General features: G+C 42.7%; 1 long non-coding RNA gene across 2 annotated transcripts; it reads left to right on the plus strand.

Annotated features, from left to right (window-relative positions):
- The first annotated feature begins 449 nt into the window (after nucleotides 1-449).
- Nucleotides 450-25,551, plus strand: LOC123325503. Of its 2 annotated transcripts, none has more exons than XR_006540479.1 (3): nucleotides 450-499; nucleotides 22,990-23,080; nucleotides 25,085-25,551. It is a non-coding gene; the product is annotated as an uncharacterized LOC123325503 (long non-coding RNA). The 2 variants fall into 2 exon arrangements; XR_006540478.1 differs by lacking the exon at nucleotides 450-499 and adding an exon at nucleotides 749-916.
- Nucleotides 25,552-25,585: the final 34 nt, after the last annotated feature.

Below are 25,585 nucleotides of genomic sequence, written 5' to 3' on the forward strand. Positions count from 1 at the left end.
CGCTATGACGCAGCCGAGGCCCGCGGTGACGGCGTCAGAGTTTCACCCGGGGAGGCGAGCGGCAGCGGGACGGGGGAACGGCGGGGTAGCCAAGCAACGCCGGACGCGCTGACGTCGCCGGGGCGGCAAAACGTCCGCCCGGGCCCAAGGCGGGCGGAGGCAGCTGTGGTTACGTGCGGGGGGCCGGTGACGCAGTCGCGGGGCGCTGGGACGCGGCGTGCGGAGCCGGCCGGCAGGGGCAGGCCCCAGGGCCCGGGCGCGGCGGCGGGACAGCACCTACCTTCCCGGCTTCAGGTCCGGGAGTGCGGGGCGCGGAGCCGCCGGAGCGCTGCCTCCCTCCTTCCTCCTCCCCCCGCCCCCGCCCCGCAGCGCGACACACAATACTCGCCGGAAGCGGAAGCCGCGCCGAGAAGCTCGTGTCAGTGGAAGCCTGGGTGTCGGCTCGCTGCCGTGGGAAGGCCTAGCGGTGCTTGCGGGAGGAGAAGGAGGGGGGCCAGAGGTGAGAACCAGCTGGAGGAGTCAAGAGCGAGAAGGGACCGGGAGGGGCAGGTGTCTGAAATGTGGTCGTCCAGGTGACCGGAGGAATCCTCTGGAGAAAGAGGGCCGCGCATGCGCCTGGTTGAGCGCTGAAGCCCCATTGCCCGCAGGGCGCCGACGGGCACCAGAGACGGAGGCTGCTCTGCCAGGTTCCGGGGCCCGGCTGTGGCCGCGCTTGCTGGTCCTGGCTGGGGCCGGGAGCCGTTGGGGGCAGGGCAAGGGCGGTTGCGGACTTTGAGCTACACTTATCCTCTCTTCAGGCCAGTCCAGAGAGAAGGTGGCGAGCTGAGGCGGCCAGTTACGTGGCGGGCCTGCGGGTCTCAGCTGGCACGTCACTTCCGACTGTTTGAGTTTTAGCCTTTTAACATTCCAGGATTAGGTAAGTTCTCCCTGCCGTGGGCTTTAAATGCTCCTCGCCCTACCCTCGCCAAGAGGGCTTAAAGACATTGTTTATCTTCCCCGGTGGAGTGGAAGTCCTGCCATTCTGCTGCTCACCTTTTTATCCTCAACTTCTCACCCGGCCCCCACCGCAGGCAAGCTGTTAAAGTGGGTGCTAGCTAACGCCCATTCTTCCCACTTTGCGGGCTCTGACTTGAGATTGTCCCAAAGAACAGATGATGCTTGTGTGGGGACTCAGACTTTTGCATTATAGCCTCCCTGCTTTCCTGTTCTGCTGCTGGAAGCTTTGCAGGCCTGTGACTTTGGAGGAAGAGCCTGCTCAAAGAAGTGTGTTGAAATAGGGAGGTGGTGCTGAATAGAGGTGTTGGAGCTGGGGAGGACCTAGTGCAGGTTAGAGGTGTGATGAGACTGGGGAGGAGTTAGTGCTAGGAGTGTCTGATATTGTTCATGGAAAAGGCAGCTTATCCCACACCTTCTCTCCCACAACACTTGGCATGCAGAATGAAAGACATGGGCAGATTTTAGTGTACCCATTTCTAGGAGGAAATGGCCCAATGGCCCATCTTGTTCCTGTGTAAGTTGTGATGTTGTTTATAAACACAATGCAGTATTTAACCTTTCATCCTGGGAGCCAGAAACTATTTACTTGCAGAAAATACCAAATGTGTGAGGTACAGGGATTTAGGATCAGGCATACTAATATAATTGGTCTCCTTGCCCCTTTTTTTTTTTTCTGGTAGCCAATGATTTGAAGAGGATTAAACTTGGGAAAATTACGTTTATTTTTTTTTTCTCATTGTTATTTGACTATTAGGAATTTTAGCAGTGGTAAAATTTGGTTTACAAAACGCCTCAATTTTTTTTTTTAAAGATTTTATATATTTATTTGAGAGAGCACGTGTGAGAGAGAGATCAGCAGCAGGGCAAAGGGAGAGGGAGAAGCAGACTCCCAGCTGAGCAGGGAGCCCAATGAGGGACTCGATCCCAGGACCCCAGGATCATGACCCCAGCAGAAGGCAGAAGGCTAACCAACTGAGCCACCCAGGTGCCCAAAACACCTCAGTTCTAAGATAGGGTAGTTTGAAAGCCACTAACTGGGGGGTAATCCACTTTAGCTTTGCTTTGGAGGGTGGGTGATGATGGTGAGGTTTGGTTCTGGTTTTGATTTGTTCATTTGTAACTTTTAAGGTGTTGCTAGCATTCCATTCTGGCTTCCTGTTTGTAGGTGACCATTCTGAGGAGGAAGTGTATTTCAAAGGTCTGTTAAGAATGTTTTTGCCTGGAGACTGATTATTAAGATTTTATGCTGAATATGGAAGGAAAGGTGAGAGAATGTTTAGATAAAAATATAAAATTATGTAGGTCATGTACTATGATACAGAATAGGGGTTGGCAAACCTTTCCTGTAAAGAACCAGGTAAGCTGTATTTTCTGCTTTGAGGCTCATACTTTCCCTCTGTATTTGTAGTGTGAAAACAGTGTTGGACAATACCAAATAAATGAGAATTGTTTTGTTCCAATAAAACTTTTTGTATGGATGCTGAAATTTGAATTTTATGTGTCATAAAATATTTATTTTTCTTTTGATTTAACCCCCAATCATTTAAAAATGTAAAAACCATTCTTAGACCGACCCCTGACATAGAACAATAATGAAGTACCCAGGATGTTTCAAGAGAGAATAAGTAATTGGGAACAAGTGTGAACACAATGCTGTGATATCTTATTTCCAGCTGTCTATATAATAATACACAAAATAATAATAAAGGAAATCTTAAATCTTAACTCACATTTTGTTATTATGACTTGTGAAACTTGGTAAGCTGAGATTTATGCATGTAGTAGGATACAAGTACATTCTTTAAACAAAGTGTATTCCTTGTTCAGAATTGAAAGGGATTGTAGTTCAGGAGATGTGGAATTATGCTGAGTTATAATGTTGATTTATTTATATCAAGGCATTTCCACCACAGGAGTATGCAAAATTTCATTACAGTAATGAGATGAAGGAGAATTAAAATTAAAAATATATATACATTGTAATATATTTTTTAAAATTTATACTTAAATTCAACTTAGTTAACATACAGTGTATTATTAGTTTCAGGAGTAGCATTTAGTGATTCATCAGTTGCATGTAAGACCCAGTGCTCATTACATCAAGTGTCCTCCTTAATGCCCATCACCCAGTTACCCTATTCCCCGCTTAATTCCCCTGCAGCAACCCTCAGTTTGTTCCCTATAGTTAAGAGTCTCTTATGGTTTGCCTTCCTCTGTATCTTATTTTATTTTTCCTTCCCTTCCCCTATGTTTATCTGTTTGTTTAGAAAATTCCACGTAGGAATGAAATCATGTGGTATTTGTCTTTCTCTGACTGACTTGTTTGGCATAGCATAATACCCTCTAGTTCACTTTGTTGCAAATGGCAAGATTTCATTCTTTCTGATGGCAGAGTAATATTGCATTCTGTATATATACCACATCTTTTTTCCCCCTCTATAAGTGGAAAGCCAAATTGGGCCTTTTTTCTTTCTTTTTTTTTTTTTAATTCTTATGTTAATCCCCTACATTACATCATTAGTTTTAGATGTAGTGTTCTATGATTCATTGTTTGTGCATAACACCCAGTGCTCCATGCAGAATGTGCCCTCCTCAATACCCACCACCAGGCTAACCCATCCTCCCACCCCGCTCCCCACTAGAACCCTCAGTTTGTTTTTCAGAGTCCATCGTCTCTCATGGTTCGTCTACCCCTCCCATTTCCCCCGCTTCATTCTTCCCCTCCCGCTACCTTCTTCTTCTTCTTTTTTTTTTCTTAACCTATATTGCATTATTTGTTTCAGAGGTACAGATCTGAGATTCAACAGTCTTGCACAATTCATAGTGCTTACCAGAGCACATACCCCCCCCAGGGCCTATCACCCAGTCACCCCATCCCTCCCACCCCACCCCCCACTCCAGCAACCCTCAGTTTGTTTCCTATGATTAAGAATTCCTCATATCAGTGAGATCATATGATACATGTCTTTCTCTGTTTGACTTATTTCGCTCAACATAATACACTCCAGTTCCATCCACGTCGTTGCAAATGGCAAGATCTCATTCCTTTTGATGGCTGCATAATATTCCATTGTATATATATACCACATCTTCTTTATCCATTCATCTGTCGATGGACATCTTGGCTCCTTCCACAGTTTGGCTATTGTGGACATTGCTGCTATAAACATCGGGGTGCACGTACCCTTTCGGATCCCTACATTTGTATCTTTGGGGTAAATACCCAGTAGTGCAATTGCTGGATCATATGGTAGCTCTATTTTCAACTTTTTGAGGAACCTCCATACTGTTTTCCAGAGTGGCTGCACCAGCTTGCATTCCCACCAACAGTGTAGGAGGGTTCCCCTTTCTCCGCATCCCCGCCAACATCTGTCATTTCCTGACTTGTTAATTTTAGCCATTCTGACTGGTGTGAGGTGGTATCTCATTGAGGTTTTGATTTGGATTTCCCTGATGCCAAGCGATGTTGAGCACTTTTTCATGTGTCTGTTGGCCATTTGGATGTCTTCTTTGGAAAAATGTCTGTTCATGTCTTCTGCCCATTTCTTGATTGGATTCTTTGTTCTTTGGGTGTTGAGTTTGATAAGTTCTTTATAGATTTTGGATACTAGCCCTTTATCTGATATGTCATTTGCAAGTATCTTCTCCCATTCTGTTGGTTGTCTTTTGGTTTTGTTGACTGTTTCCTTTGCTTTGCAAAAGCTTTTTATCTTGATGAAGTCCCAATAGTTCATTTTTGCCCTTGCTTCCCTTGCCTTTGGCGATGTTTCTAGGAAGAAGTTGCTTCAGCTGAGGTCAAAGAGGTTGCTGCCTGTGTTCTCCTTTAGGATTTTGATGGACTCCTGTCTCACATTGAGGTCTTTCAACCATTTGGAGTCTATTTTTGTGTGTGGTGTAAGGAAATGGTCCAGTTTCATTCTTCTGCATGTGGCTGTCCAATTTTCCCAACACCATTTGTTGAAGAGACTGTCTTTTTTCCATTGGACATTCTTTCCTCCTTTGTCAAAGATGAGTTGACCATAGAGTTGAGGGTCCATTTCTGGGCTCTCTATTCTGTTCCATTGATCTATGTGCCTGTTTTTGTGCCAGTACCATGCTGTCTTGATGATGACAGCTTTGTAATAGAACTGGAAGTCCGGAATTGTGATGCCGCCAGCTTTGCTTTTCTTTTTCAACATTCCTCTGGCTATGCGGAGTCTTTTCTGGTTCCATACAAATTTTAGGATTATTTGTTCCATTTCTTTGAAAAAAGTGGATGGTATTTTGATGGGGATTGCATTGAATGTGTAGATTGCTCTAGGTAGCATTGACATCTTCACAATATTTGTTCTTCCAATCCGTGAGCATGGAATGTTTTTCCATTTCTTTGTGTCTTCCTCAATTTCTTTCATGAGTATTTTATAGTTTTCTGAGTACAGATCCTTTGTCTCTTTGGTTAGATTTATTCCTAGGTATCTTATGGTTTTGGGTGCAATTGTAAATGGGATAGACTCCTTAATTTCTCTTTCTTCTGTCTTGTTGTTGGTGTATAGGAATGCCACTGACTTCTGTGCATTGATTTTATATCCTGCCACTTTACTGAATTCCTGTATGAGTTCTAGCAGTTTTGGGGTGGAGTCTTTGGGGTTTTCCACATAAAGTATATCATCTGCAAAGAGTGAGAGTTTGACTTCTTCTTTGCCAATTTGGATGCCTTTTATTTCTTTTTGTTGTCTCATTGCTGTGGCTAGGACTTCCAATACTATGTTGAATAACAGTGGTGATAGTGGACATCCCTGCCGTGTTCCTGACCTTAGGGGGAAAGCTCTCAGTTTTTCCCCATTGAGAATGATATTCGCTGTAGGTTTTTCATAGATGGCTTTTATGATATTGAGGTATGTACCCTCTATCCCTATACTCTGAAGAGTTTTGATCAAGAAAGGATGCTGTACTTTGTCAAAAGCCTTTTCTGCATCTATTGAGAGGATCATATGATTCTTGTTCTTTCTTTTGTTAATGTATTGTATCACATTGATTGATTTGCGGATGTTGAACCAACCTTGCAGCCCAGGGATAAATCCCACTTGGTCGTGGTGAATAATCCTTTTAATGTACTGTTGGATCCTATTAGCTAGTATTTTGGTGAGAATTTTTGCATCCATGTTCATCAGGGATATTGGTCTGTAATTCTCCTTTTTGATGGGGTCTTTGTCTGGTTTTGGGATCAAGGTAATGCTGGCCTCATAAAATGAGTTTGGAAGTTTTCCTTCCATTTCTATTTTTTGGAACAGTTTCAGAAGAATGGGTATTAATTCTACTTTAAATATTTGGTAGAATTCCCCTGGGAAGCCATCTGGCCCTGGACTTTTGTTTTTTGGGAGATTTTTGATGACTGCTTCAATTTCCTTAGTGGTTATAGGTCTGTTCAGGTTTTCTGTTTCTTCCTGGTTCAGTTTTGTTAGTTGATACATCTCTAGGAATGCATCCATTTTTTCCAGGTTATCTAATTTGCTGGCATAGAGTTGTTCATAATATGTTCTTATAATTGTTTGTATTTCTTTGGTGTTGGTTGTGATCTCTCCTCTTTCATTCATGATTTTGTTGATTTGGGTCATTTCTCTTTTCTTTTTGATAAGTCTGGCCAGGGGTTTATCAATCTTGTTAATTCTTTCAAAGAACCAGCTCCTAGTTTCGTTGATCTGTTCTACTGTTCTTTTAGTTTCTATTTCATTGATTTCTGCTCTGATCTTTATTATTTCTCTTCTCCTGCTGGGTTTAGGCTTTATTTGCTGTTCTTTCTCCAGCTCCTTTAGGTGTAGGGTTAGGTTGTGTATTTGAGACCTTTCTTGTTTCTTGAGAAAGGCTTGTATTGCTATATACTTTCCTCTCAGGACTGCCTTTGCTGCATCCCAAAGATTTTGAATAGTTGTGTTTTCATTTTCATTGTTTTCCATGTATTTTTTTAATTCTTCTTTAATTTCCTGGTTGACCCATTCATTCTTCAGTAGGATGCTCTTTAGCCTCCATGTATTTGAGTTCTTTCTGACTTTCCTCTTGTGATTGAGTTCTAGTTTCAAAGCATTGTGGTCTGAAAATAGGCAGGGAATGATCCCAATCTTTTGGTACCGGTTGAGACCTGATTTATGACCTAGGATGTGATCGATTCTGGAGAATGTTCCATGGGCACTAGAGAAGAATGTGTATTCCATTGCTTTGAGATGGAATGTTCTGAATATGTCTGTGAAGTCCGTTTGGTCCAATGTGTCATTTAAAGTCTTTATTTCCTTGTTGATCTTTTGCTTAGACGATCTGTCCATTTCAGTGAGGGGGGTGTTAAAGTCCCCCACTATTACTGTATTGTTGTCGATGTGTTTCTTTGCTTTGTTATTAATTGCCTTATATAATTGGCTGCTCCCATGTTAGGGGCATAGATATTTACAATTGTTAGATCTTCTTGTTGGATAGACCCTTTAAGTAGGATATAATGTCCTTCCTCATCTCTTATTACAGTCTCTGGTTTAAAATCTAATTTGTCTGATATAAGGATTGCCACCCCAGCTTTCTTTTGGTGTCCATTAGCATGGTAAATGGTTTTCCACCCCCTCACTTTCAATCTGGGGGTGTCTTTGGTTCTAAAATGAGTCTCTTGCAGACAGCATATGGATGGGTCTTGTTTTTTAATCCAGTCTGATAGCCTCTGTCTTTTGATTGGGGCATTTAGCCCATTTACATTCAGGGTAACTATTGAAAGATAGGAATTTAGTGCCATTGTGTTGCCTGTAAGGTGACTGTTACCGTATATTGTCTGTGTTCCTTTCTGGTCTATGTTGCTTTTAGGGTCTCTCTTTGCTTAGAGGACCCCTTTCAAGATTTCTTGTAGGGCTGGTTTTGTGTTTGCAAATTCCTTTAGTTTTTGTTTGTCCTGGAAGCTTTTTATCCCTCCTTCAGTTTTCAATGACAGCCTAGCTGGATAGAGTATTCTTGGCTGCATATTTTTCTCATTTGGTGCTCTGAATATATCCTGCCAGTCCTTTCTGGCCTGCCAGGTCTCTGTGGATAGGTCTGGTGCCAATCTAATGTTTCTACCATTGTAGGTTACATATCTCTTCTCCCGAGCTGCTTTCAGGATTTTCTCTTTGTCTATGAGACTCGTAAGTTTTACTATTAGATGTCGGGGTGTTGACCTATTTTTATTGATTTTGAGAGGGGTTCTCTGTGCTTCCTGGATTTTGATGCCTGTTTCCTTCCCCAAATTGGGGAAGTTCTCTGCTATAATTTGCTCCATTATACCTTCTGCCCCTCTCTCTCTTTCTTCTTCTTCTGGGATCCCAATTATTCTAATGTTTCATCTTATGGTATCGCTTATCTCTCGAATTCTGCCCTCGTGATCCAGTAGTTGTTTATCTCGGTTTTTCTCAGCTTCTTTATTTTCCATCATTTGGTCTTCTATATTACTGATTCTCTCTTCTGCCTCATTTATCCTAGCAGTTAGTGGCCCCATTTTTCATTGCACCTCAATAGCCTTTTTGATTTCTACTTGGTTAGATTTTAGTTCTTTTACTTCTCCAGAAAGGGTTTCTCTAATAACTTCCATATTTTTTTCAAGCCCAGCTAGTATCTTTAAAGTGATGATTCTGAACTCTAGATCTGACATCGTACTAATGTCTGAATTGAGTAGGTCCCTGGCAGTCGGTACTACCTCTTGTTCTTTTTGTTGAGGTGATTTTTTCTGTCTTGTCATTTTGTGCAGAAGAGAATAGATTAATGAGAGAACAAAATGCTAGGAGAGTAACCACATCCCCAGAAAATATAAACAAATCAGAAAAGACCTGAAGCAGTGGAACAAGAAATGGAAAGAGAGAAAAAAGATAAAGATAAAGATAAAGATAAAAACAAACAAAAACAAACAAAACAAAACAACAACAACAAAAAAAACCAGAATGTGATCAAATATGATCAGGCTGGTATATAGATCAGTGCCACACACTAGATTTGGGGTGTATTTTGGTCTTTTATAAGAAAGTCTCTCCCAAAATTTTAAAGAAAGAAAAAGTTATATATGTACAAAAATAAGGGTTGATATGATGAAGGGATGGAATATGACTGTAAAGATGGAAATTATAAAAATTTTTATAAAAGGAATTGATAAGAAGTTGTTTGAAAAAAGAAAGAAGAGGGGCGCCTGGGTGGCTCAGTTGGTTAAGCGACTGCCTTCGGCTCAGGTCATGATCCTGGAGTCCTGGGATCGAGTCCCGCGTCGGGCTCCCTGCTCAGCGGAGGGTCTGCTTCTCCCTCTGACCCTCTTCCCTCTCGTGCTCTCTGTCTCTCATTCTCTCCCTCAAATAAATAAATAAAATTTAAAAAAAAAAGAAAGAGGATTTAAAAAAAGAAAAAAGAAAAAAAAAGGGAGAGAATGTGATCAGGCAGGGGAGTAGAAAAACCATATACTAGAGATTTAGGGTATATTTTAATCTGTTAGAAGAAACTATCTCAAAATTTTAAAGAGAGAACAACTTATATATATATGCCAAAAATACGGGTAACTACTATGAAAGGATAGAATATGACTCTAAAAATGAAAAATAAAAATGTTTTTTTAAAAAAAGGGATTGATAAGATGTTGGTTGAAAAAGGGAAAAAGAAAAATTCAAAAAAAAGAAAAAAAAAAGAAAGACAGTTAAAAAAAAATTAACTTTGAAAGACTAAAGAATCATGGTAAAAAAGCCATGAATTCTATGTGCAGTATTCCCCTAGTGCTGGAGTTCTGCTGTTCTCATTGATGGGTAAACTTGGTCTTGGCTGGCTGTTCTCGCTGATCTTCTGGAGGAGGGGCCTGTTGCCATGGTTCCCAAATATCTTTGCCAGAGGCGGAAGTGCCCCGCCCCTGCCCGGTCCGGGCTAAGTAATCTGCTCGGGTTGCTCTCCGGAGCTTTTGTTCCCTGCGAGCTTTCCGTACAGCTTTGGAGGCCGAGAGTGAAAATGGCGGCCTCCCAATCTCTGCCCCGGAGGAGCTGAGAACTCGGGGCCCCGCTCCTCAGTGTGCCCCCAGAGAAAAGCCTTCAGTCACTCCCGTCTCCCCGGTCTCCGGCCGCACTCCGTGCTCACCCGGCCTGTGACCACGCGTTTCTATCTCTGGCACCCCACCCCGGGTGGAGTCTCCAAACCCAGCAGATTCCTGCGGTGCACTCCCGTGCGGCTCCTCCCGGGGGAGGAAAGTGAGTCTCCCCAGATCTGCCGCTTGTTGGGTCCCTGCTGGAGGAGCAGTGGCCCGACTGTGCCATGGATCACGGTTTATGGCAACCCCGAGCTGAGAGCCCGCACCTGGGCTCCGCCTCTGCAGCCGGCTTCCCTGCTCCGATACCTGGGAGCTCTGCCGCACTCAGGCACCCCGGTCTTTCTGTGACCTCGAGGGTCCTGAGACCATACTGTCCCGGAGGATTCCACCCCCCGCTTAGCCACCAGAGTGACGTCCCTCAGCGGAGCAGACTTTTAAAAGTTCCGATTTTGTGCTCCGTGGTTCTATCACTTGCCAGAAGCGGCTGACGGAGGCTCCTCCCCCGCCGTCTGTCCTCCCAAATACCGCCTCGGATTCACTTCTCCGCACGTCCTACCTTCCAGAAAGTGGTCGCTTTTCTGATCGGGCCTTTTTTCTTTTAAGACTTATTTTTGTGAGAAAGAGGGTGAGCATGCCAGTGCGTGCATAGCGGGGGAGGGGCAGAGGGAGAAGCAGATTCTTGTGGAGCGGGAGCCTGATTCAGAGAGAGCACGAGCAGGGGGAGCAGCAGAGGGAGAGGGAGAAGCAGACTTCCCACCAAGCAGGGAGTCTGATGCAGGACTCGATCCCAGGACCCTGGGATCATGACCCAAGCCGAAGGCAGCCGCTTAACTGACTGAGCCACCCAGGCGCCCTGGAACTAGAGGGTATTCTAAGCAAAATAAGTCAGTCAGAGAAAGACAAATATCATATGATTTCACAAAATCAGAGAGGGAGACAAACCATAAGAGACTCTTAATCATAGGACACAAACCGAGGGTTGCTGGAGGGGAGGTGGGTGGGGGCATGGGGTAACTGGGTAATGGGCATTAAGGAGGGCTCTTGATATAATGAGGGTCCTGGGATAGAGCCTCACATCGGGCTCCCTGCTCGGTGGGAAGCCTGCTCCTCCCTCTCCCACTCCCCTTGCTTGTGTTCCCTCTCTCACTGTCTCTCTCTCAAATAAATAAATAAATAAAATCTTTTAAAAAAATTTTTATTTTAAATTAAAAAAAAAAAAGCCCAGGGTGCCTAGGTAGCTCAGTTGATTAAGCATCTGCCTTCAGCTCAGGTCATGATTCCAGGGTCCTAGTTCCATCCATGTCCTTGCAAATGGCAAGATTTACTTTTTTTAAAAAAGATTTTTATATTTATTTATTTGAGAGAGAGAATGAGAGAGAGCACGAGAGGGGGGAGGGTCAGAGGGAGAAGCAGACTCACCGCTGAGTGGGGAGCCTGATGCAGGACTTGATCAAGGAACTCCAGGATCATGACCTGAGCCAAAGGTAGTCGCTTAACCAACTGAGCCACCCAGGCGCCCACAAAATTTCCTTCTTTTTGATGGCTGAGTAATATTCCTCTGTGTGTGTGTGTGTGTGTGTGTGTGTGTGTGTAAGTGACTTCTTTATCCGTTTATCCGGTGATGGACATCTGGGCTGTTTCCATATTTTGGCTATTGTGGACATTGCTGCTGTAAACATTGGGGTGCAGGTGTCCCTTCGAATCACTATGTTTGTATCCTTTGGATAAATATCTAGTAGTGCAATTGCTGGGTCCTAGGGTAGGTCTATTTTTAACATCTTGATGAACCTCCATACTGTTTTCCAGAGTGGCTGTACCAGTTTACATTCCCACCAACACTGTAAGAGGGTTCCTCTTTCTCCACATCCTCACCAACATTTCTTGTTTCCTAAGTTGTTCATTTTCGCCATTCTGACTGGTATAAGGTGGTATCTCATTGTGGTTTTGATTTGTATTTCCCTGATGCCAAGTGATGTGGAGCATTTTTCATGTGTCTCTTGGCCATTTGGATGTCTTTGGAGAAAAGTCTGTTCATGTCTTCTGTGCAGTTCTTGACTGGATTATTTGTTTTTTGGATGTTGAGTTGGAGAAGTTCTATATAGATTTTGGATACTAGCCATTTATCTGATGAGACATTTGCAAATACTTCTCCCAATCTTTAGGTTGTCTTTTAGTTTTGTTGACTATTTCCTTTGCTCTGCAGAAGCTTTTTATCTTGATGAGGTCCCACGAGTTCATTTTTGCTTCTATTTCCCTTGCCTTTGTAGACGTGTCTAGCAAGAAGTTGCTGCAGCCAACATCAGAGGTTGCTGCCTGTGTTCTCTAGGATTTTGATGGATTCCTGTTTCACATTTAGGTCTTTTATCCATTTTGAGTTTATTTTTGTGTATGATGTAAGAAAGTGGTCCAGTTCCATTCTTCTGCATGAAAATTTCCCAACACTATTTATTGAAGAGACTGTCTTTTTCCCATTGGATATTCTTTATCCTGCTTTGCCAAAGATTAGTTGACCATAGAGTTGAGGGTCCATTTCTGGGTTCTCTGTTGTGTTCCATTGATCTATGTGTCTGTTTTTGTGCCAGTACCATACTGTCTTGATGATTATAGCCTTCTAATACAGCTGGAAGCCTGGAATTGTGATGCCACCAGCTTTGGGTTTCTTTTTCAACATTCCTTTGGCTACTTGGGGTCTTTTCTGGTTCTGTACAAATTTTAGGAATGTTTGTTCCAGCTCTTTTAATAGTGTTGATGGTATTTTGATAGGGATTGCGTTGAATGTATAGATTGCTATAGGTAGCATAGACATTTTAACAATATTTGTTCTTCCAATCCATGTGAATGGAATGTTTTTCCACTTCTTTGTGTCTTCCTCAATTTCTTTCATAAGTGTTCTGTAGTTTTCAGGAGTGCAGATCCTTTACCTCTTTGGTTATGTTGATTACCTGTTATCTTACGGTTTTTGGTACAATTGTAAATGGGATTGATTCCTTGATTTCTCTTTTTTTCTATCTCATTCTTAGTGTATAGAAATGCAACTGATTTCTGTGCATTGATTTTATATCCTGCCATGCTGCTGGATTCCCATATGAGTTCTAGCAATTTTTGGGTGGAGTCTTTGGGTTTTTAGTAGAGTATCATGTTATCTGCGAAGAGTGAAAAGTTTGACTTCTTTGCCTATTGGATGACTTTCTTTTTGTTGTCTGATTGCTGAGGATAGGACTTTTAGTACTGTGTTGAACAACAGTGATGAGAGTGGGTATCCCTGTCGTGTTCCTCACCTTATGGGAAAAGCTGTCAGTTTTTCCCCATTGAGGATGATATTTGCTTTGGGTTTTTCAGATATGGCTTTTATGTATTGAGTTATGTTCCCGTTATCCCTACACTAGAGAGAGTTTTAATCAAGAATGGATACTGTATTTTGTCAAATGCTTTTTCTGCATCTATTGAGATGATCATGTAGTTCTTGTTCTTTTTATTAATGTGGTGTATCACATTAATTGATTTGTGGATGTTGAACCACTGTTGCAGGCCAGGAATAAATCCCACTGGGTTGTGGCGAATAATCCTCTTAATGTACTGTTGGATCCTACTGGTTAGTATCTTGGTGAGAATTTTTGCATTCATGTTCATTGGGGTACTGGTCTCTAATTCTCCTTTTTGATGGGGTCTTTGTCTGGTTTTGGGATCCAGGTAATACTGGCTTCATCGAATGAGTTTGGACGTTTTCCTTCCATATCTATTTTTTGGAACAGCTTCAGAAGAATAGATATTCTTATTTAAATGTTTGGTAGAATTCCCCTGGGAGGTCATCTTGCCCTGGACTCTTGTTTGTTGGGAGATTTTTGATTGCTGCTTCAATTTCTTTGGTGGTTATGGGTCTGTTCAGGTTTTCTTTTCCTTCCTGTTTCAGTTTTGGTAGTTTATATGTTTCTAGGAATTTATCCATTTCTTCCAGATTGCCTAATTTGTTGGCAAATAATTGCTCATAATATGTTCTTATAATTGTATTTCTTCCATGTTGGTTGTGATTTCCTCTCTTTCATTTAAGATTTTATTTATTTGGGTCCTTTCTCTTTTCTTTTTGATCTGGCTAAGGATTTATTGATCTTATTCATTCTTTCAGAGAACCAGCTCCTAGTTTCATTGATCTCTTCTACAGTTCTTTTGATTTCTATATCATTGATTTCTGCTCTAATCTTTATTTTTCTTCTCTTGCTGGGATTAGGCTTTATTTGCTGTTCTTTCTCCAGCTAGGTGTAAGGTTATGTTTTGTATTTGAGACTTCTTGTTTCTTGAGAAAGGCCTGTATTGCTATATACTTTCCTCTTAGGACTGCCTTTGCTGCATCCCACAGGTTTTGAACTGTTGTGTTTTCATTTTCATTTATTTTCCATATGTTTTTTATTTTATTTTTATTTTTTAAAGATTTTATTTTATTTATTTATTTGAGAGAGAGAGAGCACAAGAGGGAATACGGTCAGAGAGAGAAGCAGACTCCCCGCTGAGCAGGCAGCCCAATACGGGACTCGATCCCAGGATTCTGGGATCATGACCCGAGCCGAAGGCAGTCGCTTTACCAACTGAGCCACCCAGGCGCCCTCCATTTGTTTTTAAATTCTTCTTTAATTTCCTGGTTGACCCATTCCTTCTTTAGTAGGATGCTCTTTAACCTCCATGTATTTGTGTTTCTTCCAGAATTTCTTTTGTGGTTGAGTTCAGGTTTTTAAAGCAGGTGGTCTGAAAATATGCATCGTATAAACTCAGTCTTTTGATACTGGTTGAGGCCAGATTTGTGACCCAGTATGTGATCTCTTCTGAAGAAAGTTCCACATGCACTTGAGAAGAATGTGTATTCTGTTGCTTTAGGATGAAATACTCTGAATATATCTTTGAAGTCCCATCTGATCCAGTGTCATTCAAAACCCTTATTTCATTGTTGATCTTCTGCTTAGATGATCTGTCCATTGCTGTGAGTGGGGTGTTAAAGTCCCCTGCTATTACTGTATTAGTATCAATGTGTTTCTTTAAGTTTGGTATTAATTGGTTTATATTTGGGTGCCCCAAGTTAGGGGCATAAATATTTATAATTATTAGATCTTTTTGTTGGATAGATCCTTTTATTATGATATTGTGTCCCCCTTCATCTCTTATTATACTCTTTGTTTTAAAGTCTAATTTGTCCAATACAAGGATTGCTACCCCTGCTTACATTTGATGTCCATTAGCATGATAAATGGTTCTCCGCTACCTCACATTCAATCTAGAGGTGTCTTTGGGTCTGAAATGAGTCTCTTGTAGACAGGATATCGTGTTTTTTATCCAATCTGATACCCTGTGTCTTTTGATTAGAGCATTTAGTCCATTTACATTCAGAGTAATTATTGAAAGCTATCACTTTAGTGCCATTTTATTACTTGTAAAGTCACTGTTACTGTAGATTGTCTCTGTTCTTTTCTGGTCCTTGTTACTTTTGGACTCTTTCTCCATTCAAGAAATCCCTTTAATATTTCTTGCAGGGCTGTTTTAGTGTTCATGAATTCCTTTAGTTTTTGTTTGTCCTGGAAACTATCTCTCCTTCTGTTCTGAATGACAGCCTTGCCTGATAAAGTATTCTTGGCTGCATTTTTCCCATTTAGCACAGTGAGTATATCATGGCAGTCCTTTCTGGCCTGCCAGGTTTCTGTGAATGGGTCTCCTGTCAGTCTAATATTTCTACCCTTGTAGGTTAAGGACCTCTAGTCCCGAGCTGCTTTCAGGATTTTCTCTGAAATTTGCAAGCTTCACTGTAATATGTGAAGGTGTTGACCTATTTTTATTGATTTTGAGGGGGGTTCTCTGTGCCTCCTAGACTTGATTACCTGTTTCCTACCCCAGATTAGAGAATTTCTCAGCCATAATCTGTTTATATAAACCTCTTGTCCCTCTCCTTTTCTTCTGAGACATCTATTAGGCTAATATTTTGTTTTATGGTATTGCTGATTTCTTGAATCCTTCCTTCATGAGCCAGTAGTTGTTTTCTCTTTTTCTCAGCTTCCTTAATCTCCATCATTTTGTCTCCTAGAACTGTCTCTTCTGCCCCATTTATCCTAGCTGTTAGGGCCTCCATTTTTTACTGTATCTCAGTAATAGCATTTTTAATTTCAGCCTGATCAGATTTTATTTCTTTTATTTCTCCAGTAGGGGATTCTCTAGTGTTTTCTATGCTTTTTTAAACCTAGCTAGTATCTTTATAACTGTTGTTTTGAAAACTAATTCTGACATCTTACTTATATCCATATTGATAAAATCCCTGGCAGTGAGTACTACCTCCTGTTCTTTCTTTTGGGGTGAATTACTCTGTCTCATTATGTCCAGCAAATAATAGATGAAAGAGAGAAAAAATACAAAAATAGCAACAACAATACCAGAAAAATACAAACTAAACGAACTAGAAGAAAACAGAAAGAAAACAAAATAAGAAAAAAATCAAACAAGAAGTAAAATGGAACAGAACAATAAACTAGATCTTGGGTGTATTTTGGTCTGTTTGTTAAAAGAATCTAGATCCCAAAAGAAGAAAGAAAGAAAAACTTATATATACACTAAAAATAAAATGAAAGGAAACCAAAAATAAGAAACATATGTAACATATATATATAAATAAAAATACAAAAAGAATTAAAAAAAAGAATTGACAAGTTAAGAAAATAGCTGGAAAAAAAAAACAAACTGAGAGACTACAGAGTAATAAAAAAACCCACAAATGCTATATACTGTTTTTACCAAGAGCTGAAGTTTTGCTGTTCTCTATGATCTATAAATTTGGTGTTAGCCAGTTGTTCCTGCTGGTCTTCTAGGGGAGGGGCCTGTGTCCTTGCCCTGGTGAAATTTTGTCCCCCTTGCCAGGGGCCCGGGCTCAGTGTAAACAGCTCTGGATTGCACCATATGGCACTGTTTTGCTCCCTGAAGGCTTTCAGCACCACTTGGGGGTTTGAAAAATGGCAGTGCCCCCATCTCTAGCCCCAGAGCTGAAAGTTTGTGCCTCCACTCTTCAGTGAGCCCTCACAGAAAAGCAGTCAATCACTCTGGTCTCCCTGGTTTCTGTCCTGTGTTCACCCAGCCTGTGACTGAGCGTTTTTATCTCAGGCACATGACCGAATTTCCAGTCTCCTAACTTTATGGACTCCTGTGGTGTGGACTCACGCCATTCCTCCCGGGTGAGGGAGGGCGGTCTTGCCAGGTTACTGCCTTTTGCAAGGCCCCTATTTGGAGAGTGGTTGCGTAATCATGCAGCAGTTCACGGTTTATGGCCACATGGAGCAGGAAGCTGGCATATAGACTCGCTGTTTTAGCCAGCTTCCCTGCTCCAATGCTTGGAAACTGTGCCGCACTTAGGTACCCCTGGCTTTTTCTGACACCTGGTATCCTGCCACCACGTTGTCCCACTTGGAATCCACCCCGCTTCTCCACCTGAACAACTTTAAGCCAGGGACGCCTCCAAGTGTAGCAGACTTCTAAAACTTACGATTTTGCACTCCGCTGCTTATAATACTTTCTGGTAGACACCTTAAACTCCCTCCTCTCCCTGGTTTATCTCCCAGTATATCGCCCTGGATTCACTTCTTTGCACTCCCTACCTTGCAAAAAGTGGTTTCTTTTTCTGTTTGTAGAATTGAAGTAATTCTTTTCTCAGATCTCCAATTGATTTCACGGGTGTTCAGAATGATATGATAACTATATAGCTGAATTCTAGGGACCAGACAAAATGAGGATCCCCTACTCCTCCGCCATCTTAAATCCTACTGACCCATTTATTTTTTAGAAGGATGCTGTTTATCATCCATGTATTTGTGGTCCTTCCAAATTTTTTCTTGTGATTGAGTTCAAGTTTTAAAGGATTGTGGTCTGAAAATATGCATGGTATAATCTTTTTAATTTATTTTTTTATTTTATTTTATTTTATTTTTAAAGATTTTATTTATTTGAGAGAGAGAGAGAGTGAGAGAGAGAGCGCAAGAGGGGGTAGGGTTAGAGGGAGAAGCAGACTCCCCGCTGAGCAGGGAGCCCGATGTGGGACTCGATCTCGGGACTCCGGGATCATGACCTGAGCCGAAGGCAGTCGCTTAACCAACTGAGCCACCCAGGTGCCCAATCTTTTTAATTTAAATTCAATTTGCCAACTTATAGTACATCACTAGTTTTTGATATAATGTTCAATGATTCATTAGTTGCGATAATCTTAGAAGAATGTGTATTCTGTTGCTTTAGGATGAAATACTCTGAATGGGGCGCCTGGGTGGCTCAGTCATTAAGTGTCTGCCTTTGGCTCAGGTCGTGATCCCAGGGTCCTGGGATTGAGCCCTGCATTGGGCTCCCTGCTCGCCCAGAAGTCTGCTTCTGCCTCTGACACTCCCCCTGCTTGTGTTCCTGCTCTCGCTATCTCTCTCTCTGTCATACAAATAAATAAAATCTTTAGGAAAAAAAAAAAAGAAATACTCTGAATGTATCTTTGAAGTCCATCTGGTCCAGTGTGTCATTCAAAGCCATTGTTTCCTTGTTCATCTGCTTAGATGATCTGTCCATTGCTGTGAGTGGGGTGTTAAAGTCCCCTGCTGTTACTGTATTAGTATCAATGTGTTTCTTTAAGTTTGTTATTAATTGGTTTATATATTTGGGTACCCCCAGTTAGGGGCATAAATATTTACAATTGTTAGATCTTTTTGTTGGATAGACCCCTTTATTATGATAGTGTCCTTCTTCATCTCTTCTTACACTCTTTGGTTTAAAACCTAGTTTGTCTGATACGAGTATCAGCTGCCCCTTCCTTCCACTCCTCATCTGGGACCCCATTATACGGATATTATTTTGCTTTATGGAATTGCTGAGTTCTCTAAATCTCCCTTTGTGATCTAATAGTTTCCTTTCTCTCTTTTCAGCTTTCTTATTTTTCATCATTTTATCTTCTATATCACTGATTTGCTCTTCTGTTTCATTCATCCTCTTTTTTTTATAGCCTCCACTTGAGACTGCATCTCTGTAATAGCATTTTTAATTTCGGCCTGACTAGATTTTAGTTCTTTTATTTCTACGGTATGGGATTCTCTAGTGTCTTCTATGCTTTTTTCAAGCCCAGCTAGTATCTTTATAATCATTGTTTTAAATTCTAGTTCAGACATCTTACTTATATCTGTATCAATTAAATCCCTGACAGTGAGTACTACCTCCTATTCTTTTTTTTGGGGTGAATTTTTCCATCTTGCCATTTTGTCTAGAAAAGAAAAGAAGAAAGAAAGAGAAAAAACAGTAAGAAGAACAACGACAATGGAAAAAAAAAAAAACAAAACCCAAAACCAAACCGAAACGAAAGAAAAACCAACAAAAAACAAAGCAAAACAAAAAACTAGATCCTGGGTGTGTTTTGTTCTGCTCGTTAAAAGAAACGAGATTCCAAGGTAAAGAAAAACTTGCATATACATAAAAATGAAGTAAAATAAAATTCAATAAAAGGAAACAAAAACTAATATATATATATATATATATAATGTGTATAGAAAAATAAAAATTTAGGGCGCCTGGGTGGCTCAGATGGTTAAACATCTGCTGTCAGCTCAGGTCATGATCCCAGGGTCGTGGGATCGAGTTCCACATCGGGCTCCCTGCTCAGCGGGGAGCCTGCTTCTCCCTCTCCTACCCCACCCCCAGGCTTGTGCTCTCTCTCTCTCTCTCTCTGTCAAATAAATAAATAAAATATTTAAAAAATAAATAATTTAAAAATAACCAAAAAATTGAAAAAATAAGAACATAACTGAAAAAATAATACTGAAAGCCTAAGGGGTAGAAAAACAATGTTATACACTGTTTTCTCCAAGAGCTGAATCTTTGCAGCTTTTTGTGATCAACAGTCTTGGTGCGAGCCATTTGTGCTGCGCTGATTTTGAGATGTACTTGCCCTATTACAAATGTGCGTCCTTTGCCAGGAGGCTGGGCTCAGTCTAAGTGGCTCCAGATTCCACAAGGTGGCACTGTTTTGCTCCCTGAAGGCTTTCAGCACCCATGCGCAGGATGAAAATGGTGGTGCCCCTCTCTCTTAGCCCTGGAGCTGAAAGTTCGTGCCCCCCACTCTTCAGTGAGCCCTCACAGAAAAGCAGTCAATCGCTCTTGTCTCCCGGTTTCCATTAGAACTCTGTTCACCCACCATGTGACGGAGCGTTTTTGTCTCAGGCATGCTGTTTCAAGTCACTAAATTTTATAGACTCCTGCTGCACGGACACGCACTGTTCCTCCCTGCAGAGGGAGGGGTGTCTCGCCGTGCTTCTGACGCTTGCTGGGCCCTTGTGCAGAGAGTGGATGCACGACTGTACTGCAGTTCACAGTTCATGGCAACACAGAGCAGAAAGCTGGCACCTAGACTCGCTGTTTTTGGCCAGCTTCCCCACTCTTATTCCTGGGAACCTGCCACACTCAGGCACCCCCCGTTCTTCTTGTGACCCCCAGGGATCCTGAGACCATCCTGTCACACCTGGGATTCTGTGCCACTTCGCCACCTGACCAGCTTTAAGTCAGGGACTTAGGCCACTGTAGCTGACTTCTAAAAGTTCCAGTTTTGCACCCTGCTGCTTATAACACTTTGTGGTATCCTCCTAAAGCACGTTCCCTCCTCTCTGCTGTATCCTCAGATATATCACCCCAGATTCAAGTGTCTGCACTTCCTACCTTTGAAAAAGTGGTCGCTTTTTATTTGTAGAATTGTAGCATTTCTTTTCTCAGATTTCCGAATGATTTCTCAGGTGTTGAGAATGATTTGATAACTAACTAGCTGTATTTGTGGGACTAGACAAACTTAGGGTCCTCCACTCCTATGCCATCTTAACTCCTCCCCTAAATATTTAAAAAGATGAAGTAGGAGTAAGTGGGCCGCAGTTGAATTGGCAAATGTAAAAGGAGTGTGTTATGTGTGTGTGTGTCTGTCTGGGTGGGTTCGCAATCCTATAGATTGGTGTATGGGTATTTGTGTATGGAGGTTTATATATATGTGTGTAATTGAACACATAGGAGCATGTACGGTTGTTTGTATATGTGTGTCTGTGTACGTGTGTGTATGTGTGTGTGTGTGAGTGTTGCTCTGAGAATTCCTCATCCTTGCCTCTACTCAGGCCATTTCATGGTTGCCCCACCCCTACTCCATGGGTTATAAGGGACAGAACAGCTCTCCATCTGCAGGAAGCGAGGGGTTCGGGGTGATGAGTGATGGGGAGCTGGTACTCTTCATAGTAGGAAGAAGAAAACAGGAGCTAAATTGGTGGGACTCTCTTCCTTTCCTGGGTTCTGCTTAATAAAAGTGTCAGACTGTTTTAAGGGATGTACATGAATTGAATTATTTAAAACCTTATAATAGCCCTATGAAATAGGGATTGCTGTCAACCCCATTTTACAGTTAGGGAAAGTGAGGTCACTCAGAGGCTAAGTGACTTAATTGGTTGAGCCATGATTCTAACAAAATCATCAGGCTGCTGAGCCTAAGTGCCCACTGTTTTTTTTTTTTTTTTGACTCCTGTATACTGTTCACCCACCTCATTAAGGGTCACATCATTCTGTGGTTCTGACAGCTTCTCCTTCTCTAGCAGTGAGTCTTGTCAGGAGTAGGCATTTCTCACTGTCCCTCTAGGGGAGTCCATGGGGTTTGAAGTGACAGGAGAGCTGCTTGTACATTGGCTGATGGAGTATGTTTGCTGGAAGTGGCAGGAAGGGAGGTCACATCTGGGCTGTAGGGAATCAGTGGTGTCTGCATCTGGGGTGTAACGTGGGCTGTCCAGAATTTGGAAAGGGGGAGACCAGCAGTGGGTGACAGAGTTCATTCCTCGCTGTTTTATTCACAGTCTGCAAGCACAGCCTGTGTGGGCCTGAGAGACACTAGGGTGACCACTCATGTCCTTCCAATCCCTGCTGTCCCTGATTTGCCTTCTTCCGACTGACTTCCTGATTATACCTGCTCTCCAAGGTGAGAGTTGCGGTGAAGTCTAGCCTCACCCCTGCTCAGGGCACTTCCTCCCACCCTGCCTATAGCTCCCTCCTCGGGCCTCCCAGTTGGAGTGAGAGGAAAGGAAGTAGGATAGTAAGAACTTGACATTCATTTTTTTTTTTTTAAGATTTTTTATTTCTTTATTTGACAGAGGCACAGCGACAGAGGGAACACAAGCAGGAGGAGTGGGAGAGGGAGAAGCAGGCTTCCCGCTGAGCAGGGAGCCCAATGTGGGGCTCTATCCCAGGACCCTGGGATCATGACCTGAGCCGAAGGCAGATGCTTAATGACTGAGCCACCCTTGATATTCATGTTTTAAAGAGACAATAAAACAGATGAACAAAGGAAAGGGAAGGAAAAATAAGATAAAAATACAGAGGGAGCAAACCATAAGAGACTCTTAGCTATAGGAAACAAACTGAGGGTTGCTGGAGAGAAGGTGGATGGGGGGACGGGATAACTGGGTGATGGGCATTAAGGAGGGCACTTGATGTATTGAGTACTGGGTGTTATATGCAACTGATCAGTCACTAAGTTCTGCCCCTGAAGCTAATATTACAGTATATGTTAACTAAATTGAATTTAAATTGAAAAAAAAAAAATACGAAAGGTCTTCAAGAAAGGGAAGGACTACCTTATGGGGAGGACTGAGTAGTTCCTTGTGAGCTGGTGGACTGGAGGCTCAGTGTCTTGCTGGATGTAGGCAGGAGGCTGACCTCAGTTTCTGGTCTTTCCAGCACAGCTTCTTGCTTCAGCAAAGCTTGCAAGTGGAGAAGATAGTAGAAAGCCAGCTGGCAAAATGGAAGTCATGATTGTTTATATTCCAAGATCACCACTGCCACATTTTATTGGTTGGAATATATTCCAGGTCCCACCCACACTCAGTAGGAGGAGATTCCACAGGACCATGTGGACCAGGAGTTGGGGACCATTGGCCTTATTATAGACTCTGTCTTCACAGGATGTTGCAGGTGACAGATGGCAGGAATGGAGGGTAGCAAGGTCTCTGCACTGCATATGCTCATACGTAGGCTGCACAGTCACTGAACAAGGTAATTATCACTCTGGGTTCCATGTTGGACAAGATGATCTGCGGGCTGAGCTGTGTTATCCAAGCAGGGTCCTAGATACGAGAATCACGCTGTCATTTGGAAGGTCTGTCTCAACTTTGTGGAACCTGAGAGGTCGTCCTCCCTGAATATTTCCCCCTTCCCTTGTCAGACCTTCTAAATCTCTAGGAAAGCACCATCACTAAACTGAACCATTTTTTTGCTTTCCTGTGTCATGTTCCCAGGGAAATCCTGGTCTCCCACTATCTCTGCCAGTTTGCCTCCAACGAGATCCTGCAAAGTCACTTCTTGTGATTCCACTTTGTCGGTTTCTTTCCTTTCATCCAGGTTATTTCTTAGTGATTTCCTCTTGTATTCGTGAGTCAGTTACATTAGGAAGTCAGTATTCTCCAACTTAACCTTTCCACTAATTTTTGGACCAAATGGGCAAAAAAAATTCTCTTTCCAAGTCTCAGCCCCTTCCCACACAGGGACAAGACAGTAGTAGGGTTCCTGGAGAGTCAGCTGTTGGCACAGATCCTCATCAGCATGAGACAGGTAGGTCACAAAGGTGTGTACCTGTATCTTCTTTCTGTCCCTAGCATGTGGTACAGCACCTGGCCCACAGTAGGCACTCATTAGCTTCTGTGTGGAGGCTGTTTCCCCAAAACTCATTATAATAGTTGCATTTACCAGGTTATTCACCCAACTCTGAATTCCTTCATGTTTCTCTCACTGAGCCTAGCAGAGAGCCTGACATCTACTACTGCCTAATAGGTGTCTGCTAAATGGAAGTGCGACTTTGGCAATTCAAAATTTTTTTCAACTGACTGATGCATGCACAATGTTTGAAAAATTTACATAACATGAAAGTATAGAGTGAAAAGTAAATTTCATCCTCCATCCCATCCATAATTCTTCCAAACTCTCTCCCTGGACATAACAGCTGTTAACCAGTTTCAATAGTATTATAGGAAGAGATTTCCATTTTAGCAGGTGGTGCTTTTTAATATTTTATTTTTTCTATTTGAGAGAGAGAGAGCGAGCATGAGCAGGGGCAGGGGAGAGGGAGAAGCAGCTCGTGGGGCTCGATCCCAGGACCCTGGGATCATAACCTGAGTGGAAGGCAGATGCCCAACCAACTGAGCCACCCAGGCGCCCCTAGCAGGTGGTATTTTACCAAGTTTTCTATCTGCATCTTTTTTCTCAATATTATATTGTGAGACTTTCTCACTATTTACATACAAACTGGTTCAAGATTTGATATTGATAATGACAGTTCTGTAGCTGATGATTTTCAAAACTTTAAGTGAAGCAAAAATCATCCTCATTCCATAGTGACAGAATTTCATGGGAGCACATGGTCACTTAGATTAAAAATAGCCTGATTCACCAGCCTCCCAGGAGGCTACTTTTGTCTGAGTGACTACATTCTGGCCATTATGGTGACGCAGAATGAGGTAGTAGGTGTTGCCCTTAAAGGAGGGAAGCTTCCTCTTTTTCTGCTCTCCCTGCCCTGCTCATGGACCACAGACATGGTCTTAGGTGCCCTGGGTCATGCTAATAAGGGAACTTCCCAGGGCATCGGCACCAGCATGCCCGAACAGCCCTGTGGTGCAGAGCGACCCTACAGCCCCGAACGGCTCGCCTCACACATGGGACACACACACACAGAAGCTGCTGTCCCGCTTACAGCACTGTTAGCTGGGTTTCTGCTGCACACCCTGAACTAATGCATATGGAAAGGAGAGGACTTCCAGGATGGGGTGGCCATGGTGGTCTGTTCTGGAGATGAGCAGAGAGATAGATACACAGGGGGCAGCACTGTGGGCTCCCTGGACATTCTCTGTGTTGGAGGAAGGGAGAGCTGGGCCCCAGGGGCAGCACAGAGAGACTGGAGACTGTTCTCTCATCTTTGTAGCCACGGGGGTGCCTGGAGGCATGTGGGGGCTCACCAGCTGTTATATTTGGGGACCTGTGTTTCTTCCCTTCCCGTCCTTTTCCCAGAATTCCTCTGTTCACTGCAGCCAGGATGAGAATCCCTGCTGGTGATTCCTCTTCCTCCTCCTGTCTGAAGGTGGTGGCTGTGGAGGTCGAGATCTGGAGAAGAATCAATCCCCTCAGATGGAGAAGGAACGCAGGGTCACTTGTCATGGGGTTCCATCAGAAATCTGCTCTTAGATTTCTGTACGTCCAAGGCTGCCTTGGATGGCGCACCTTGAGACAGTTGACTCCAGGTCCCTCGCATCTTGTCTCCTGGTGATCCCAAATACTCACTGCATGACTTCACCCTATTCTATATGTCACCAGCAAGTCACTATGTCCACCTTCTGTTCCCAAAGTGGGTATTACACAAGGGCATGAATACTGGAGGATGGGAACACTGGAGCCATCTTGGAGTCTGCCTACAACAGGGGTGACTTTGGGAACCACCTGAATGCGTGGCCTTTCACAAGCCTGTGGCTAGAAATGCAGAGACCAGACTGAATGAAGAGTTCAAGTCCAAGG

The sequence above is a fragment of the Neomonachus schauinslandi genome, chromosome 8 (assembly GCF_002201575.2).
Source record: "Neomonachus schauinslandi chromosome 8, ASM220157v2, whole genome shotgun sequence".
In the NCBI taxonomy this organism is placed as follows: domain Eukaryota; kingdom Metazoa; phylum Chordata; class Mammalia; order Carnivora; family Phocidae; genus Neomonachus; species Neomonachus schauinslandi.